Genomic DNA, 10,865 nt, shown 5'->3' on the forward strand with positions numbered 1-10,865 from the left:
AGGTCCTTATTAGTTATCTATTTTATATATCGTAGTGTGTATATGTCAATCCCAGTCTCCCAATTTATCCCTCCCCCCCCATCCCCAGTAACCATACGTTTGTTTTCGACATCTGTGAGTCTACTGCTGTCTCTATATAGTACATAGTATACAGAATACAGTATATAGGAGCCCTCTGCAGGCTTGGCCAAAAGATGGCGCCTTTGCGCTGAGAGAAAGGTACCCCTTCTTTGGGCAGTGGTGGCCTGGATCCTGAGCGCAGAGCTAGGACCTTTTACCTGAATTTTAAGCTTCCATTTACCCCCTTGGCTGGGTGCCTTTATACAGAACAAACTACACAGCATTACACAGCAGTATTGATTCCATCCACTCAAATGTTTTCCTCTTACCATTTGAAAATTTGAGTTGACCTTCTCATTTTCGAACCCATAGTTATGAATCATGATTCAAAGAATGGCTGCTATTAATATGTATCTCGTTTCTGTGCTAAAAGGAGGCTAGAACGATGCTTCTTGCTTTGGTATCTAGGTTTTGGCAATTCTAGACAAGTGGTGGTAGAGTGCAATATTATGAACTTTTGAGAAAATAGTAGGAATTGTCCAAACACATAACCCAGTTGGGTTTTATTCTTTGCTGTGGGTGTTCTTTTTACCGGATTCTTTTGAAATAAAAATCATTAAACTTTTAAAAAGTTGCTTCTTTGGCAATATGTTCCAAAGAGAAGGAAGTCCTTAAATGATAGCATTTAAATGTGTATCATTGCTTTTCAATGAGAACGTGAATCCAAAGACTGGTTCTCTTGACTTCATTAAAAATTCACTGCCTTGTCCTTCAGAGCAGGTCTGTCGACTAATTAGATACTCTCAATTCTAAATGATTATCTTCTGCCCTGCTACCTTACCCTCCCCTGGGTGGTTTAATATAAGTGCATTGCTCGTCTTTGTTTTCTTCCCACACTGTTGTGAAGTGTTGCCATGAGGCAGCTGAACAGCTGCTCTGCTTTCTCCAGAAGTGGCTGCATTCCAATAGTGGGCAAAGCGAATTATGTAAATTTCGGTTTTTTCAGGGTTTCCTTGGAAACTAGAGATGCTGCTCCTGTTTGAATTGGACCTGGAAACAAGAAGATGAAGTCGAACTTTGGAGAGGTCGGGGGGAGTGAGGGACAGGAAACTGGAGATTACATTCATAAGAGTTGGCTTCATTTTTATTTTTCAAGTATGTATATTCAGCTTAAAGGGGATGTAATAGTCCAAAGAATAAAAATAGCAACACTGGATTGCAGTTCCCGACCTCATCCTCACATCCACAGTGACCTAAATTGATTTAGTCCATTAAAAATGAGGAAGAAATAAAATCCAGAATGTCTCCCCTTCTGAACTTAAAAAGCTAAACTGAGTAGAGGTTCCAGCTACTATCTGATTATTTCAATATATAAAAAGCCAAATAGGGGCGATTCAGCCCGAATCTTCTTGCAAGGCACTCATTCTATTCAACTGGTAGAGAGAGAGAGACCTTACTTTGTACTCAGTACCGTGTTGGATCTTGAGAAAACAGAGAGGAAGATCAGAGTATTCCTTGCTAGAGCCCACAGGTTAAGAAAGAAAATAGTAGACACTGAAACCTTGATGTAATAGAATCAACAACTTAGGAGCATATGAGGGCCAGTGAGTGATTCTACTAAGGGCTCACTGATTCTCACCAGATATTTCTGGAATGCCTACTATAGCATGACACTTGCTAAATACTGGAGAACAGTTATTTAGGGTAGGTTCTAAAAAGGACTATCCACATGATACCAAACAAAAAAATGTCAAACAACCAGTTGCTTTGCTACATTATACCCAATAACTCATTGTCCAAAATATATTGCAGATGGAATGAACCAAATGTCTTGGAAGGATGTGAACATAACTAATGAGGCAGTTCTGATCCTTGACTTGATCTAAGGATCACTTTAGAGCCTCTGAGATAAAGAAATATTGATTTTAAAAAAGGAAGTTCCAAAGATTACGGAAACACACAATTTTTACAAAGGTGTGAGAATTTATGAATTTCTTGTTATTGTATTATGTGTATGATATTTCAACTCTTTTTACAGTGTTTTTATTCCACTGATGAGGAGATTTTGTTTAGTGGGCTTTCAGTGACTGACAATTTGATTTCCTCTATAACTTACATGTTTTTTTTTTTCAATATTTTAATCATTACAAAATAAGCCTTTACTTCTCAGTAGATGGGATTTGTTATTTCTCAGCTAAAAACCAAAGAGGTAGAAATATCTTTTTAATCGAACTTGGAATAAGAGGAATTAGGGTTTGATGGTGTTCATTGTTAGATTTAGTAAATATATGGATTTTTTCCCCTATGATTCTATGTCTTCGTTTTTAGCAAAAAAAAAAAAAAAAAAAAAAAAAAAAAAAAATAGTTACCATTCAAATCTATCACCTGATATTGTGGGGTGGCTCCTATTTCCTTTGTCATTTCTAAGAACTGGTCAGAGCCATTTGTTTTTCCTCTCTTTCTTTTCCTCTTCCTGCGTATAAACCTCACAACAATCCCTTAGGTATTGTCTGTATTCTCACAAATAATCTAACCAGAGAGTTGAGTAACTTTGTGAGGTCCTAACAAGGACCTTCAGAATTCTCTTCCCTATTATCTATTTATTTTGGCCAATGCCTGTGACCCGAATCCAATGGTTGTAGCTATTGCACTTGGGAGATCATATTCTCATAAATTATACTGTTTCCAAGCAGGTCAGGAGATCTGTGTGGCTTCTGGTTTGTAAATATGTATAGTCAGTTCTGCTTGTTTTGAAAAACGTGAATTTGTTCCAACGTGACTGGTATATTAAGGACCAATTTGAGGATAACAAATTTTGCATTTGCTTGTGGGCTTTTCCTTTAAGAGGAGCACTTAGGTAAGCACAAAACTGCACTCAGATGCACAGAGCCAGCTGGGAATACACAAAGCACATCAACGCACACACTTCACAAGGACCCTGAACCACACCTATCCACACCTGCTATTACAACCTTCCGATTTCAGAGAAACCTCTTTCTACCACTTTCCAATAACTCACAGCTGCTGCAACCATCCCACTTCCACAAGCAAACGTCAGGCGCCATATTTGTTGTAGGATTTAAGTATTTCTTAACCATTTAACATGTGCTACCATTTTGGTTGGGTGCCTACCCTTTTTTTTCAAATGAGTCCCTGATTAACTTTAAGAATGGTATGCCCCTAACCCAATGACATGTGGGTTCTATTGCATGATTTTGCCTATACTGGTGATTTGGAGGAACACATATATCACATTATAGCAGAAATGACTGTATATGCAAACTGAATGGTAAAGAGTGGGACAGGGTGTGTGCATTCAGTAAAAGAAAGAATGGCACAAATTAACCTATCTATGAAAGGGAAACAGACTCACAGACATAGAGAACAGACTTGTGGTTGCCAAGGGGGAGGGGAGGGGAGGGGAGGTGGGGGAGGGAGGGATTGGGAGTTTGGGCTTAGCAGATGCAAACTATCATATACAGGATGGATAAACAACAAGGTCCTACTGTATAGCACAGAGAATTATATTCAATATCCTATGATAAACCATAAAGGAAAAGAACATAAAAAAAAGAATGTATATATATGTATAACTGAATCACTTGGCTGTACAGCAGAAATTAACACAACATTGAAAATCGGCTACACTTCAATTGAAAAAAAAAAAGAACGTCATTAAGACGCTCACCTAAAATTTGTTATATACTGTTAATAATGCTGGTATTAATCATAGACAGTAAGAACACTGTCCTAAGCCTTGTGTATGTATTGCCAAGTCACTCCTCATGGCAAATTTATTAAATAAGCATTGCTGTGTCATGAGAATTGCTTTTTGCTCACTCGTGACATTTCCATCCATGTGAAGGACGCGGCATGAGAGGACAGCTTCCCAGTTATCACCACTCAGGGTGCTGGCCACTTGTGCTCTCTCTTGAGCTCTGAGGAGCTCACTTCCAGCTCCTGCCCATCCGTCATTCCTTCCCCATCACCCCCATCTGGTGTGCTTTATTGGACCAGACAGTTGTCATCAGCTCTCCCATGGACCCACACCTAGTCCATAGGAAGTACTCATGCTTCATTGTTCCTGGAAACAACTGGAAGAACAGGGAAATCCCCATGGAGAATCATCTCCTGTCTCTCTTACCACGTAGACTACTCAGAAGATCCCTCATTGTCTAGGTTTCCCAGGTACGGGGCAGATCCCAATCTGCTATCCCATCACCTGCTGGAACAACAGTATACACTCTCCAAATAGCCCTTTGGGAGGTTTGAGATGAGGTGGATGGGCAGACCTCTCATGATTGGGAAGGAAGAGAATGAGATGGGCGCACTATTCTCCAAAAACACATTCTCACAAAATTCCTTCATCCCTACGCTCTCGGTCCTTTTTATGGCAACAGATTTGACATTTCCATTGAAAATCTGCACACGGTAGACTGGGACTTCCCGATAACTCCTATCTTGCAATCTTTTCAGACCAGGAATGTAGGGAGAATGAGGGTACTGACTCCCAGGCTTCCTCAGAAACTCAAGCAGAGTTATTGAGAAGTTAAAAAAAAAAGAAGAGAAGAATTACATAAGCTGAATATTCCCACTAAGAGGTGTTTGACGTAGCTAAAAAAAATACAGTTTGCGGATGTGAGCTTAATGTGTGGAAAGAACTACTTCTTAACTCAGTGTTTTGTAAAGGCTTATATTAACCCAGGCATGTTTGTGCCCTTGTGCCTTTGGCTCGTAGCTGCCGTGGAAAGGCCATAGGCTTTTAATTTGATGTGCTAAGTGTTTGGTGCTGCTTGTGGTGGCTCTTTCCAAGTGAAGTAACTGTTTCCGTAGAAACAGGGACACATGCAGAGATGGCTTCAAGTGAATGGTGCTCAGGTTCTACCTGCCAAATGGGAATAATCTTCAGCTCAGGCCCTGGCCTTGAGCCTGGAGCAAGAGGGCTGCTGAGGACATCCAGGCCACTTGGACCCCAGGCAGGGCAGGCAGGCCATGTAGACGGTGTCAGTAAAGTCATGGCAGCCTCACCGGTGGCCTCAGCAGATGCCGGCCACACAGGTGGTCTCCAAGCAGAGATGCAGGTTGTGTGTGGGCCTCAGCTGAGACATCAACATGCATTTAGCAGGTGCAGAAAGCCTCAGCAGCAAGCTCCTGGAGCTTCCCTAGGAGCATAGCTTGTTCTGAGCAAATATCAGCCATAAGGAAAAAACGAGCATTCTGTGTACAACCTTGTTAAATATTAGGAGGTTGAACCACGATTTCGGTGCCACACTGAGTTCTGTGTGCATTAGTGAGATTTAAGTCTTCAAAGTGTAAATGCTATAGGTCTAAGTAGGCAGTTCTAGATCAGCCAAAAAAGAAAACGAGAAAGAACCAGCCTTGCATTCCTGTGGCTTTTTTCCACTGGCTCCATAACTCCATAATCACCTCCAACATGGGTCCTTAAGTGGGGTCTGATTTAGGGAAGAAATTTTCCCTAGTTGGACCCAAGCAACTCAGAAACAGGAAGCAGTGCAAAGAGGCACTTTGATACAGAACTGAAAACGCAATGCCTGCACTCAGAAGCATATGGCCATAGAGGTAAACCCGGAGCTGCAGAGCCATGAGCTTCAAGGGGTAAATGGAAATTAACAGGTTTTGAATACATGGATACAAAAGAGGAAAAGGCACAAAAAGAGCTGAGAGCGAAGTTTTAATGTGGCAAGAAAGCAGTGACTCCTAAGAGACTAAAGAGTGAGTTTTTCCTCCCAGGTATAGCAGGTGAGTAGTGCCAAAAGTAACCATCCGGAACGCCAGGAGTTTACTCTCAACTGAGCAAGTTTGCAGATTACAGATTGTAGACAAGTGGTCTGAACTGAAAGCCGTTCCAATGACGGGAAAACCAAGATGCTCTCCATTTGCTCAGGTAAGAATGGGTATCTTCTACAGCTTCTTAGCAATACTAAGTTCTGAAACTATAATATTTCCTGGGATAAATCTCTAGTAGTTGAGAACAATCTTGTTTTCTAAATTTGTTGGTGATAACCACGGGGGGTTATTTCTATTGGAATCTTTCCAGAAAGGTCATGGGCATCAGAGTCTACATGTTGAAATAATTTAACTTCTAAAATCCTAAAGAAACTACCCCCATTCCTGAGAAAAAAAACATCCGGGCTGCAGCTGCCGAATGAAAAATAACTCTAGGTTGGCATCAGGTGCCCTTTAACTAAGTCTAAGTGGAATAAAAAGCAGGGTTGGATGCATTTTAGAATATATGATTTTATTTTTTGGATCTTTGATTTGCGAAGGGAAGAGAACTCGCTGGAGGGTTAGTTTTTTTGGATGCTAATATATTGTGCATAAGCTACAAACTTGAACTCACAAGGTGTACACCATTTGAATTAATTCCCTCCTGGAATCTGCAGTTTGGAGGAATTTTATTATTGAATCATAAGGTTGTCATTTAATCTTTTTTGCAGTGCCCTGATAAACTCCATTGGGTCACATGGCTGGACATAGTGCAAGAGGAGAAATAGAACAGGGTGTGAATTTCCAGCCTTGGGTAGAATGTAGTCTTAGAGTCCATTTACTTAGTAATCTATTCTGACCTATTTCAGAGCCTCCTGTGAGGAAAATGTGAACGGCTCACGTGTGGGTCTAGGAGGAGATCCAAAGGAGGTGCTCTGGTACCAGACGAGCCCAACTGAAATTGAAGACAAGACTGTCCTCCAAAATTGAGGTGGTGGTTACTTCCCTGATTGACAATAAGCTTAATGTCTGAGCACAATGGGTTATGACCTCAGAAACCTGGAGGAACTGTTCTTTCCAGCTTTAGAAGTTTCCCCCAATGTGAACACTTCTGATCCTTTCTAACCTGTAATCACTATTCCACCAGAAGAGATGAAACGATTTATCAGATCAGTAACATCGAGGAGAATAAATTGGTCATACTGACGTCAGGTCTTCTTTTCTTTCATTCTTTCTCTTCCCTTGCCCCCAGGAAGTGAAGTTCCTCCGTGCGTCAGGTCTAATCTGGGTGGTCTTTGCCTCACAGGTCCAGTCTGGCACAGACAGGGTGGTTATATGTTTCATTCTGAGATTCACTTAGTAGGTCCATTTGGCTCTGACACTAAGCTACCCCCTCTTCCTTAAGCTTTATCATGAATGCAAGTGATCATTTGGACTCCATCTGCCACTTCTTTTCTCAATTTTCTCAGAACTTGGGTCGGGAAGAGGGGTGCTAGGTATTAAGCCTGTCAAATTCCCTGGCAACTAACATGAATTCTGATTTGCAGATAAGAAGACTGGGTCTTTGTGAGAGAGACACGCTAACCAAGTTCAGGTCATTAACAAAGGAAGGAAGCCAATATTTGAGGCAATGCCTGGCTGGTTCTATCACCTGAAATTTAGCTACCTTGCTGACTTATTTGTTATTTGTTTGTTCCTAGCTTGAATACATACTCTATTTCCTGTGCTTAATGAAATCATTCTCTTTCAATTGATTAAGCATTTATTTGGTAACAAACAGAAATAGGATAAGCAGGAGTCCCAGAATCCTTTGCCCTTTTGAGATAATATTAACCCAAAAAGAGAATGAGAAAGGGAGGGTGGGGAAAAGGAGAGAAGAACAAGAGAAAAAGCTGGGGGTGAGGGGGAGAGGATGTTTGGGAGGTCTTATTGCCAATGTGGATCCATGCTCCTAACTCTCCACGGTGAAGAAGTGACCGTGAAAAACGTGAGAATCGTGCCCCAAATAATCCCATCGTAGAGGTGGGCAAAGTAAGGTGCTTGCTTACGTAGGTACATATGTTAGTAATTGTTATTTATATTTACTTATAGCCATCAATTAAGAAATAATCTGGGCTTCCCTGGTGGCGCAGTGGTTGAGAGTCCACCTGCCAATGCAGGGGACACGGGTTCGAGCCCTGGTCTGGGAAGATTCCCACATGCCGCGGAGCAACTGGGCCCGTGAGCCACAACTACTGAGCCTGCGCGTCTGGAGCCTGTGCTCCGCAACAAGAGAGGCCGCGATAGTGAGAGGCCCGCGCACCGCGATGAAGAGTGGCCCCCGCTCGCCGCAACTAGAGAAAGCCCTCGCACAGAAACGAAGACCCAACACAGCCAAAAATAAATAATAAATAAATAAATTTTTTTAAAAAAAGTAAACTTTAAAAAAAAAAAAGAAAGAATCTATGATATCTCTGGTACCTATAGCCTTTTTAAAGGGCATTTCTTTATGGTACATATATGCCATCATGCATTGAATAAGCTGTGCAAAAATGTTCAAACTCAACACAAGATTGACCTAAATCAAAGAAAAGGAAAATCATTTTCAGCCTCATGGAGCTGCTGGCACCAGATACCTCATTAGAAGTCAATTAACTAAAAACCACCAAGAATTGGATAAGGATTTTTCTTTACTCTCGACACAGCAGAGTGATTTAACTAGAGAGAAACGCCAAGAACCATCCTTCCAGAACAATTAGTATAGTAGTTAAGTATTCCTGCGGCCTTAGGACTGACATTGAAGGGAGAGAGAAAAAGCCAGAATTATAGCCTCCGTACAGGGACTTAGAAAGGAGGTCTGTGGAAGACAGAAAGGATGGAATGAAATTGCCCTGTAGAATACCAAGTTCCTTGTGTGCATACTTACTTTCTAAAATTCTGTATCTCTCTGGTTTAAATATGTGTGGGTTTTTAAGAAACATTATAGGGAGTGCAAGAGGGTTTCAGTGATGCTCTATTTGAAAATTTCTTAAGAGTTTTTAAACATCCACAGCCAATAAGTGATGAGACAGTCCAAAAGAGCATAATAAAACCAATCTAAGCCAGTAATAATATCCGTCTATTGCTTTTGTCTACAATGTGTTTATTGAAAAATAGAAAATTCGGTCAAAAGCTTCTCTGAGTTTTCTTGGTTGATCTGTCGTAACACATCTACATCTATCTATATTTGTATCTAGATTATATATCTATCTAGATATATAAACATATAAAAGTATGTATTTGTGAAATAAATATTAAAATATATAGATAGAAATACTAAAAATAGACACTAAAAATAAATAAAACCCTTGATATGTAGAAATACAGGAATATCAAGGATTTTATTTATTTTTAGTGTCTTTGTCCCAGCTCTTAGACGATAACCCATATTCACAGCTAGCAAATCTCCTTTGTGCTCAAGAACAACTCTGGCCCAAATTATTATTTGTCATTTGAATTATTTAAGCATCTCACAGGGAAAATGTGTTACAAGTATATTTCGTATTTGTCCACTGCTACTTATTACAAGAACCCTCAGCCATGATTAAACTGTAAGATTTTGCCGGTCCCGGCTCCAAGAAAGGGAACTCTGAGAGCGAGCCATTCTCACCCCGCTGTTTCTTCTTGTGTTTACGGGGATGCTCCACCCATGTTTGGAGGAAAAAGGCGTTCCTTAGATAAATATATTCCTGCAGCCCTTTTTTTCCTAGCTTAATCCTACTTTGGAAGAAAAGGTTCTTGCTTAATAGCACCAACACTTTTGTAAGAGGAAAGGGGTCTTCCAGAGAACTGGATTTAGTCAGACTAGAACAAGGGGCAGTGTTGGAAGTAACAAACACATCTTAATTGCTCAATGTATGGGCTCTAATACCAAATTTACTGGCTTCTAATCTCAGACTCATTATTACAATAGGCAAGGGACCCTGTCAATGCTTGGTTTTCCCATTCAAAAATCTTAATTACAATAATACTTATTCATACGTTTGATTGGGGGATTAAATAAGACATAGGTCCAAGGCAGTTCCAAAAGTACGTAGAATAAAACATGTGCTCCGGGCGCGTTTGCTGTTTTGGGTACAAAACTAAACATTAACTTGCAAACATATACTATAGAGAAAATAAATATAAGACTTTTTCAATATAATCTGGACTTTGAAACTCTGAACATTTGGATGAATGGAGAAATTCTATTTCTTTGGATATTTTTAAAGAGGTAGACGATGATTCATTTTAGGTCAATCTCTCTGCTTTCATCTATGCCAAGCGGTATGTAATAGTTCCAAACTTCGTTCTTAGGCAAGCCTGGTTCTTGCCCTGGCACCTAGTGCTAATCAAACAGCTGACTGGGGGCACAAATAAAATCCCAGTCCCAGAGATAAAATAGATTTTGAAACAGTATCTCATTGAGGAACACATTATCATTCATCTATTCATTACAAAACAGAGTGCTTCCTATTCCCTTCCTAACAAAAAGGACAGTACAATCAAGTATTGCTCTCAGCTGTTGGTTTGTTGTTCTTTTAATGAAGTTTGAAAAAATGTTCAGGCTATCCTAGCAAAAGATGAGTAAACATCTCAATTTATCATAATATTTTGCAGGCTCAGGAAGATTAAAATATAAAATGGGCTCACAGCAGGAAAATGCATAAATATGCTGACTGTGGAAGTTCAGGAAACGAAAAGTCTGAGTTTTTTTTTTTTTATATCTACATTGTTATTACAGACTGTTAGGTTAACAAGTGCATTAATTAACTCATCTCAGATGCCTCGTAGTATCTTATTATTTGTCACTTTAAACTATTTTGGTCCTATTTTTATGTTAAGCATCCTGCTTTACATTGGGTTTAATTTTCGTAAACAATAAGTAACTCTGAACAGTAGAACCCAGGCTCTTTTTCTTGTGGTACCAATGGCTCCAATAATAACAAAGAGTTTCTTCAAAAGATAGCACGAGGCTCATGAGTGTGAGTCAAACACATTCCAGGTGCCGATTGGAAGACCTTGTTTTCCTGACTATTCAGGCTCCAGTGGAACTGATTCTGTGGAATCCTGGAGGGATG

At 40.1% G+C, this 10,865-nt stretch overlaps 1 long non-coding RNA gene across 1 annotated transcript; it reads left to right on the forward strand.

The window, feature by feature from the left end:
• Positions 1-5,897: 5,897 nt before the first annotated feature.
• LOC133080522 (uncharacterized) lies at positions 5,898-8,243 on the forward strand. The gene is made up of 3 exons (XR_009698523.1): positions 5,898-5,965; positions 6,657-6,778; positions 7,879-8,243. It is a non-coding gene; the product is annotated as an uncharacterized LOC133080522 (long non-coding RNA).
• Positions 8,244-10,865: the final 2,622 nt, after the last annotated feature.

This window comes from Eubalaena glacialis, chromosome 19 (assembly GCF_028564815.1).
Source record: "Eubalaena glacialis isolate mEubGla1 chromosome 19, mEubGla1.1.hap2.+ XY, whole genome shotgun sequence".
Taxonomy (NCBI): domain Eukaryota; kingdom Metazoa; phylum Chordata; class Mammalia; order Artiodactyla; family Balaenidae; genus Eubalaena; species Eubalaena glacialis.